The sequence below is a fragment of the Strix aluco genome, chromosome 1 (assembly GCF_031877795.1).
Source record: "Strix aluco isolate bStrAlu1 chromosome 1, bStrAlu1.hap1, whole genome shotgun sequence".
In the NCBI taxonomy this organism is placed as follows: Eukaryota; Metazoa; Chordata; class Aves; order Strigiformes; family Strigidae; genus Strix; species Strix aluco.
In genome coordinates this window covers 141,936,280-141,945,794 of record NC_133931.1, presented here as the reverse complement: position 1 = coordinate 141,945,794, position 9,515 = coordinate 141,936,280, and the positions used below count along the sequence as shown (strand labels likewise).

The 9,515-nt window shown below is 40.5% G+C and overlaps 1 long non-coding RNA gene across 1 annotated transcript; it reads right to left on the bottom strand.

Annotated features, from left to right (window-relative positions):
* Positions 1-2,942: 2,942 nt before the first annotated feature.
* On the bottom strand, positions 2,943-4,776 carry LOC141929066 (uncharacterized). Its single transcript, XR_012624951.1, has 3 exons — positions 4,669-4,776; positions 4,157-4,272; positions 2,943-3,894 (listed from the first exon to the last, which is right to left on the bottom strand). It is a non-coding gene; the product is annotated as an uncharacterized LOC141929066 (long non-coding RNA).
* Between the last annotated feature and the right edge of the window lie 4,739 nt (positions 4,777-9,515).

The window sequence follows — 9,515 nt, the reverse complement described above, 5'->3', positions numbered from 1 at the left end:
GTCTTAAGTTGCTAGTACTGACAATAATATGGATCTTAGCACATCTGATGAGTTCATACATCAACTGGCATTATAGGAACTGGGTAAAATTAAAGGTCAGGCTAGTCCAAATTCCGGCCTCTGACACTAGCCAAAAGCAGATTCCCAGGGAAGACTATGGAGCTGAGCAAGGGCTGTCCCAGCCTGTAGCCATTGATCGCCCAGGGACTGTCTGAATCGAACGTGACATCTATGCAATCCCTGCATAGTCTTCCTTGGAATCCCTATCAGTTTCCAGTATCCACAGTACTGCAAGACAGACTCATAGCCTGCCTATGAGTTAGATGAAGAACCACCTCCTCTTGTTTTAAACTTTGCTTCATATTAGCTTTATTAAATACCCTGTAGCGCTTGCACTGAAGACAGTGAACAACCGATTGCTAGCCACCCTCTTCATGCCTCTCATGATTTACTACATGCATATCTTGTTTCAACTGTCCTCTTTCAGACTGAGGAGACTTTGTTTGCTCAGTCATTGCTTATGTGGACACTGCTCCGTTCCTCTCATTGCTCTTCCTACCCTTTCAAGTGGAGGAGGGAGTGGAAGGTAGAAAGATAAACCCATGCAATATTCAACTTTTGTGGGAATACATGACAGAGATGAAGAAGAGCTGCAAAATTGTCACATGCCAACACCTTGGTAAAATAAGAAAAAAACCTTCATAGAATGATTGCACATTGCAAAGGTGGACATACTGGAACATCAAAGCATTTGAGACAAAGTCACATTAAAGCATATTTTAGTAATAGGCTGCTACACTTGTACATTGAAAATGGGATTTTGATTAATCTTCCAAGTGGTAGTTTATTAAACCAAACTAGAACAGGTCTAGATATATTGGCCTGGCAGCAAACCAAAACCAAAAATTCCCCAAACAAATCCAAATCCCTTTGCCTAGAGAGTTTAGTTTAATTTCAATGAAGCAAATGTGATGTTCATCAAACTTTAATATTTGCAACATAATTTTTAAAGGCTAAATGTTACTGTATGTTATGACCTCAGAGGAGCTAGTGCAGAATTTTAACCGAACAAATTGAATAAATAAAAGCAAATGCTTAGTAACTTTCTAAGCAAGATCATTTAAAGACAAAATATACAGGTAGCAAACCAACAAATCCTAATCAAATATTTCTGCTTTTCCCTATTGCATTACATCATATTAGTCCATCTGCAAACTCCTAAATAGATTTGGGATAATTATTGCTGGAGCATCTCTTTCTCAGGAAGAAAGCCTTGATTTTATTGTAGTTATTGTTAAATTAAAAATGCAGATGCCTGCTCTGCAAAACGTGGAACTGGATTCACATTTGCTGCTCTTTGAAAAGAAAACTTGGTAGACAGTTTGGGTATCGCACACAGGCAGCAGAGGCCCTCTGAGTATTTAATACTAGTTCTTGCTAGATACCTGTGTGTGCTAACCCAATAGATGGATTCTGCTTTTTTTCCCCAAATATAATCCTCAGCATATGTTCATTTTGCAATTCCACTACCAAAAAACTCAATCATGTGTACCACAGGCTGAGTTCAGAGAAGCTTAACTACACTAGGATTTTGTTTGGGTAGTCAAATACAATAGAAATTAACACATCTTCTGCATTCTCAAGACATCAGTGTTTTTAAATAGGAAACAATTCCACAAATTAGGAAGTGGCAAAACAGTATCTTATCACTGTTGACCATATCACCTTTGAAATTTAGATTTTAAAATATCTTTGGGGGTTGTCCATTCTGTCAAAATCTGTGTTTTATTTTTTATTGTGACCCTGCTTATTTTCACAGCCTTTGTAATCCTAATGTGTTAAATAAACACTTCTTGTCCAGCCACTGAAAAAACTAACATGCCAGATGATTTGTAGCTTTCCACCTGAACTGTTGCTCATGAAATTGGGATTATATGTTTGCTGGCCCACACATGGTAAATGGGTCTTGTCTTGGATTGCCTACTATGCTTCCAGGACTTCTACAGCAGCAGCTGAGGCTTCCAAGAGTAGCTCAAGTAACACCAATGCTTCCATGGTTAACACTTTGAAGTGCAACTTAGTAGTTTAACTTTTACTTTTACAGAATGAAAATATAAAAATTATCAATTTTTTGCTGTCCATTTCTCGTTCCTTCTTTCACCCTGTGAAGTGGATGTGAACACCTCACTTCAGCTACTTACACAGATGCAATTTAATCAATTAGGTTACTCACATGTACCAAGAAAAATCACACAGTCCTTGTGTTGTTTCTGGTTGAGGTAAACATGCAAGTAAACATGTAGCAAATGTTGAAAATATCCTGAAAAGAGACAAGACTAATTATCCTCCCTCCATACTGCCATACCATATGGTAGTGACCTGCTGTAAATCACTTAGATTGGACTGCAAATTAAGTCCAAGGACCTGCCTTCAACTCCAAATAAATACCTACACCTGTAGATCTGTAAGATAAGAAAACTGCAGACTTAACTGCAGTTAACTTTACTGTAAAATAACATTTTATGATTAAATGATCCAGTTCTGAATGATATTCACATGAAAAAGTAGGACTGACCCCAGTCTAGTTCACCAATGGGGCCTTCCTCATAAAGCAAGCAAGCAACAACTCCTCTCACCTCCCCCCTCCAAGATTTTTATTGCGTTTATTTAAAGTTGATGGTTTTAACTAACTTCTAACAAGTTCTTGGTGAACTCAGTTTTATTCTGAAGCTCCAAGTTCCCACAGTTAGTTGCTGAATCACCAGGGACTCCTCTGTCTTTGAACAAGACTGCAAGTGATGCAGCTGACACAACTGCTACATACAACACAAGGGTAGCCACAACGAACCGCTTATGTAGCGTGTTGAAAACACGGCATGCGCTGCCATTAGTATGTGCAGAACAAAGAACTGCTACATTCATTTCAGCTGGTGAGGGTCAAACTGGACAGGCACAAGTCACTGGTGTATGGAAAATAGCTGAGAAGACACTTTCATTTGTGCTGGCAGAGAAAAAATGGTCTTTTAATAGCACAATTTTCTTTTTCATAGAAGTAAGTAGCAGTAAATAAAAAGGGTCTTTATATTTCCTAGTGTTCACAGCTGACACAAAATAGATATTGCCTTTGCAAGCACTGATTATGAGTCAGTGGTGACTTCTCTGGGGTGTGCTGTGGAGAGAGGACTGAATCTGGTTTACACGCTCTTCCTTAGGGAGAGCAGGATCTTCTTCCATTGCATTAACTCTTGCAAAAAGTAAAGGAGCAAAGGATAATAAACAGTCTTTTTCCAGTGCTGATGTAGGGAGCCAACAAAGGAAACACACTTCTTTGGTTCATAAAAAATTGGCCTTGTTATTTTAAACAGTACAATTGGTTTAGATTTTACAATGATGTTTGACTGGTCAGGACGCTGTTTCATCTTTTCCTGTTGGGCATGAGTCAGTTCACATTAAATTCTCACTGTCTTTATTACTGTGAAGTCATTGTAGAAGGTTCAGAGTATATTCTTAAGAGAAAAGCAATTGCTGTAGTTATATTTCATTAAAGTTTAAATTGAAGAAAACTTGAACATGTCTCTGAAATGTTTCATACAAATTATCTAAAAATACAAAGCTTTCACAGTTTCAGTATGCAAAAAGAGCTGCACAAAATCTGGCTGCAAGAACCTTAACATATGAAGGACGTGATGCCAATATTTATTGATTTGGTGCTCCAGTCTGGTTTTCTATAGCTACTGGGAAATGCAGATGAGATCATAAGCCAAGACACCCATTCTACCCATTCAGACCTATTCCAAAATCAATCTGAGGCTCCTGGATCTCCACCCACACCACAGCTCTTGGTTGTCTTTCACTTCACATTGAGTATCTCCATTTCCTGCAGTTGCCAGCCATCTGTGAGAGGAGTGAAACCATCTCTTATCAGAGTTTGCTCTCCAGTTTTCCCTATGCAAGGCAGGTTGCCCTTTGAGTTTTGGAGCAGAGCTCACTGCTTCCACAGCACATCCCATCCAGGGAACAATAATCCCACATCGGGAATCCAGCTGCTCTCCCAAATGATATTGCACTGTATTACCACAAAGCCACAGGGCTGTTCAAAACACCCACTATCAGCCAACTCCATTCCCCTGCCAGAGATCAGAAAATAAGAACTCACTCAGCCTTCTCCACTCAGTGCTTCCTGCAGTTCATCTGCCTGATTATGCTGGGGTCTTCCACATCTGTTTTGCAGTTCTCCTCTCACTGGCTTAATTGTACATGCTTACCGATATCCTAGACAAACCACAAGGAACCACTTGTATAAAGCTAGATAATGAAGAAAGGAGAAAAGAAAGACAAAGAAATATCCACATTTTAACAAAAATAAATGTAAAATCATCTTTATTTCTGCATCACAGAAATAAATATAAATTATCTCTTTGCAGACGTTGCTAATTATACTCACGTTTTTGGGGTTTTTTACTTACAAATATGCAATCTTCACTCTAAATCCCTGATTTGCCCTGATCAGTAACTTCTTTTGCAGAAAAGGAAGGATGTCAGTGAGAGCTTGGTTTTGGTGACACTCAGGACAAACATACTGCCCCTTTAATTCTCTAATAATATCCTTTAGGGCAACTCGCTACTTCCACTGATTGTTTTAGTACTTATTCTAAACAATAGGCTTACCCATTTAACAAATTATGTTAAACTTTAGAAGTCATCACTTGGGGAATGTTGACTTTGTTGCTCATCTAAGAAGTGGGACAATGCTGCTCTGTGTTGGAAAAGTCCAATGTGGAGAAACAGTTTCCCTCCAGCTCTTGCATGTGCAGTACTGCAGAAGTGCCCCGAGGACTTTACAAAGCCTTCCTGGCAGCAAGACATCAGAGACATTTGTTAGGATTCAGTCCATAGCTGAGCACAGTAAACAAGAATAGTGTTTATGTCCATAATTATCTTGGCTTCTCTGCAGGAGCTATGTTGTGGAGACCTGACCACTCTTTACTAGGGCAACGTTAATGACAACTGTTGGAAAGTTCAGCCAGGAGATAAGAGTTGTCCAAAGTATTGGGGGGAAGGAAGGGATAGGGAAATGGGTATGAAAAAGATAGCTGGAGGCACTCATTTTAGCTACTGGAAAAGGCAGGTTATAGGGAAAAAAAAAAAAAAAAAAAAACAAGCCTCATTTTCCTTTTATATTGTGTTATTTAGAAAAGAGCAAAAGGCAGCTTAAAGTAAACAGAAGGTAAATACAAGCCAGAAAGAAACATTGACCTGCACAGCATGTCACTGGCCCGTAGGATCCACCATGGCACCAGGTCAGTCAGCTGCTGTAGCTTCCTTTGTAGAGAGGCCGACAATACTAAACCTGTTGTCTGTCCTTGAATGTGGTAAACCTGACACATGGTGAAAGCAACAATTTCTATCTGCAGTTTCCTCTGCCTGACATATGTATGGCTTGCTGCATGCAAGGGAGCATGCAATCTCTCCTGCAAGTCTTTATACAACTAAAAATAGAAACCAGACTATTTTAGTCAGGATTATTTTATTTGGGACTGTACATAACAGTACAACCACTGAGACACACCCGAATGATGTCATTCAATCAACCTGACATTTGTTGGTCTTATTTAAATTCCTGACTGTCCCCAGTCATAGAATCACAGAATCATTTAGGTTGGAAAAGACCCTTAAGATCATTGAGTCCAACCATAAACTTAACATTGCCAAGTCCACCACTAAACCATGTCCCTAAGCATCACATCTACATGTTTTTTCAATACCTCCAGGGATGGTGACTCAATCACTTCCCTGAGCAGCCTGTTCCAATGCTTGACAACCCTTTTGGTGAAGAAATTTTTCCTAATATCCAATCTAAACCTCCTCTGGCACAAGTTCAGGCCTTTTCCTCTCATCCTATTGCTTGGTACTTGGGAGGAGAGACAAACACCCACCTCGCTACAACCTCCTTTCAGGTAGTTGTAGAGGGTGATGAGGTCTCCCTTGAGCCTCCTTTTCTCCAGACTAAACAACCCCAGTTCCCTCAGCCGCTCCTCGTAAGACTTGTGCTCTAGACCCTTCACCAGCTTCATTGCTCTTCTTTGGACACACCAGCATCTCAATGCCTGTCTTGTAGTGAGGGGCCCAAAACCGAACATGGTATTCAAGGTGCCTCACCAAGTACAGGGCGATGATTAGTTCCCTAGTTCTGCTGGCCACAGTATTTCTGATACAATCACACAGGGTAGCTACATCCTACAGCCAGTAGTCTTCTTACCACCATCAAGGATGTCAAAGAGAAAGCTTGGGTCACAGCCAACGTAAGCAGGGACACTGCATTCCACCACTACCCTCGTTTCTCACGAGGGTGCCAACTGCAGCTGAAGCACATGGGCTCTGCTGGGCGACCCTCTCCCAGTAGTCCTTCACAGCAGAGTCCGGAGCAGGGGAGCTGCAGATGTTTACCCGTCTGACTGAGCCAGCTATTGTCTTCTGCCTCAAGTTCCTGCAGACTGGCAATTAAGGCAGAAATCTGTAAATCCACAGCACAGTTAGCAGCTTCTGGTCATGGTGGTGATTGGATTAGGGGAGAGAGGGCTGTCTGGAAGGATAGAGTACTGGCCTCTTTGGGGATTTAAACTGATCCCCCAGCCAAAGCAAAATGAGTGTGGTGGCTGTGGTTTTCTTTCCGTTAACATCATCTTACAGTTTGTCTTAAAAAAATAGGCATAGCTGGCAAATCCTGTGAGCAGGACCAAAACTAATTCAGCATGAAGCCTGAACTTTCTCTCACCCTTTGAAGTCCAGGTTTTCCTACTCAGTGTCAAGGTGAAGGGACAGATTCATGCAGTGATGTTTCTCCTCCTGCATTTTCTTCTTGTTTCATGTGAATGTCAGAAATACTGGAACCTACACATTTTTAATAAATCTACTAATTTTCCCATGGGAATAATTGTACATTTTAAAGACATCTCCAGAAAAGAGGATCTCATACCTTAGAAAGTCAGATATAAAGATTTTATTCTCAGGATTTAATTGTTGTATAGAAGTATTTTTTTTTAAGGTAAACTTTATGAGTTGAAGGTAATACTCTGGATTAGAATCTTTTGTGCCCAAATACAACAAAACATAAATGATACAGGGTTTAACATACACGCTGTTTGGCAAGAACATAGCAAAGGGGTTAAAGAAAAGCTGTCATTCTGTAATGTAAATCAGATTTTTCCTTATTGTACTTTAGTGGGTTTTACTTTTTTTTTTAAACAATAAAGATTAGCTAATAGACCTCCTTGCTCATGTTTATATATAGTTTGAAGAATCCTTCAGATGTCATTTGATACTGGATGTATCTAGCTGTGCTGAAGCTGTATGCAATCTAATATGTTAATGAGTTAACCGTATTCATTTTTTGACATGATTAATCCATTCATATTTTTTTAGCAGAGCAAATGGTATAGAAATAATTAATTTTCAAATGTCTACTTGGTAAAATGTAGGGGCTTTTTTTAAAAAAAAATATCTTTACAATATGACGAGAAATTTTCAAAAGCCACTAATATTCTATTCTCAAAAGCAAGTTGGATGCATAGCATAAATCAGTCATAAAAAAAGAAAAAAAGAATTTCAGCCTTTACATTGTTTAAAGGCATTTGAAACCATTTACCTAATTGCTACTTCAAAATCCTCTACTAGCCAATCAAAGAAATTCAGAACTTCAATCCATACCCTTTTTGTGCCACATGGTGTTTTGGAGGTAAGCAAAATTTGCTCTATACTTCAGTGGGCTGCAAGACATATTCAGTATTACACATTAAAAAGCAGCTCAGCAGGAAGAATTACCTATTGAATCACAAGAATTCTGCCTCTGATTAACCCTGAAGGAGTGTCTCTGTGTGATGTGAGGAGGCACTGAATTACTTACTAACACCTCCCAGACGCAGGGATAGATTTGTGACTCCTCTCCTGAGCAAAGAGGTTGTAGGAGAGGACTGGATTTCAGCCCTGGATGGATGGGAGAGTTTGGGTTACTAACGAGGGGGCCATCAAGGTGTGTTTGGAGTTGCTACAGCCAGCTGACTGCACTTAATTGCAGCATTCGTAAGAGATTTTAGGCCGAAAAATAAATTTCAGAGAGGGTGTAGCACTAGAATTTGGGCTGATAAAAAACGGTGAGCTGCAATCTCTGCAGCTGGAGAAAGGCAACTTAATTTGGGGTGGGTGGACAGTTGTTTGCAGATTCTCTTACTGTAGTCCTGGGTAGGCAGGGGATAATGGCTTGTAAACCCAAGTTGCTTTAGAGCCTCAAAAGTTGTGAAGCTCTGCTTGGAGCAGTGATTAACAGTGACACTAATCCACTGTCCTCTGAATATGGCAGTGTTTTAGGAAGACTTTAGGGTTAATGAACGGATCAGGGTGGCCCAATTAACTTGATTTCTTGCTGCGTCTACAAAAAGCTGCTGAGGACCAGGGCAATGTAGCTGTAAGTACTTCTGGACTTGATAGGAGTCGTTGCTTTTATTTTAGGATTGGGGTCAGCACTGCTTTCAGATATGAACCAAAATCCTAACAGGTTTCCTGAGCTAACTTCAAGAGTTTCAGAAATCATCTAACCATGCCTCAGCTGTGAAGCTTGAAAGAAGCAGCAGTCTCTTCCTGAGCTTCAGCCTGGAAGCTTAATAAAAGAGCCAGCTGTTACGGGCAGCAACAAATCCTTTGCACACCATTTGTAATCAGGAACGCTTCTCCCTATCTACATCTTCACGTGGCAGGAGTCTCCCATGGAGTCCTGTTACTGAGCTGCCCTCAGATGAAATGGGCCAGAAATCATGAGGTTGGTTGTAGCTCAGACGAGCAGAGCTCTCAGGTTTGTTACAGGGCTGAGTGTAAGGAAAGGGCCTTTTGTTACATTTAGGGACAGTGTTTGCATCCTACCGTAATAAACAAATCTGACCTCACTGACCTGATTACACCAAGAAGCTGCAGAGTCTTTCCTGCTCATGCGAGCCTGAACCCTAACATTAACACTAATCCTGAAATTAAAACTACACCCAGATTAGCAATCCCTGTCAAACTCCAAACTAAACACAGCTCAGTGGCTCCTGCTGGTGATGACATTAAAAGACACCTAGATCTGGGCAGCAACACTGACTCAGTGATTAGTATCACCCGATCCTTCACCTTGCCCCTCAAGAAGCCTTTCTGTAAGTCATCCCTTATGCTTCACCAGCAACCCCTGCCACACCAAAAGCTAAGCATGGCTTACTAGCTCCCTTTAAAATGCATTCAAAATACTCTAATATACCCTTTTAAATCCCACAGTAACATGGTCTCAACCACCATGTCAGCTTGACTTCTAGCCCTTAGAAATATTTTACCCTTTAAATGAAATCTGCCCAGCTGCAATGAAAACACTATCCACAGGAAACCAACGGCCACCAGGTCCAGCTCTAGCTCAAAAAGCTCTTTTCAAACACAAGATTAATGCCAATGTCATAACTTCCCTAGCCTGACATGGTAACCTAACCTGAAGTCTA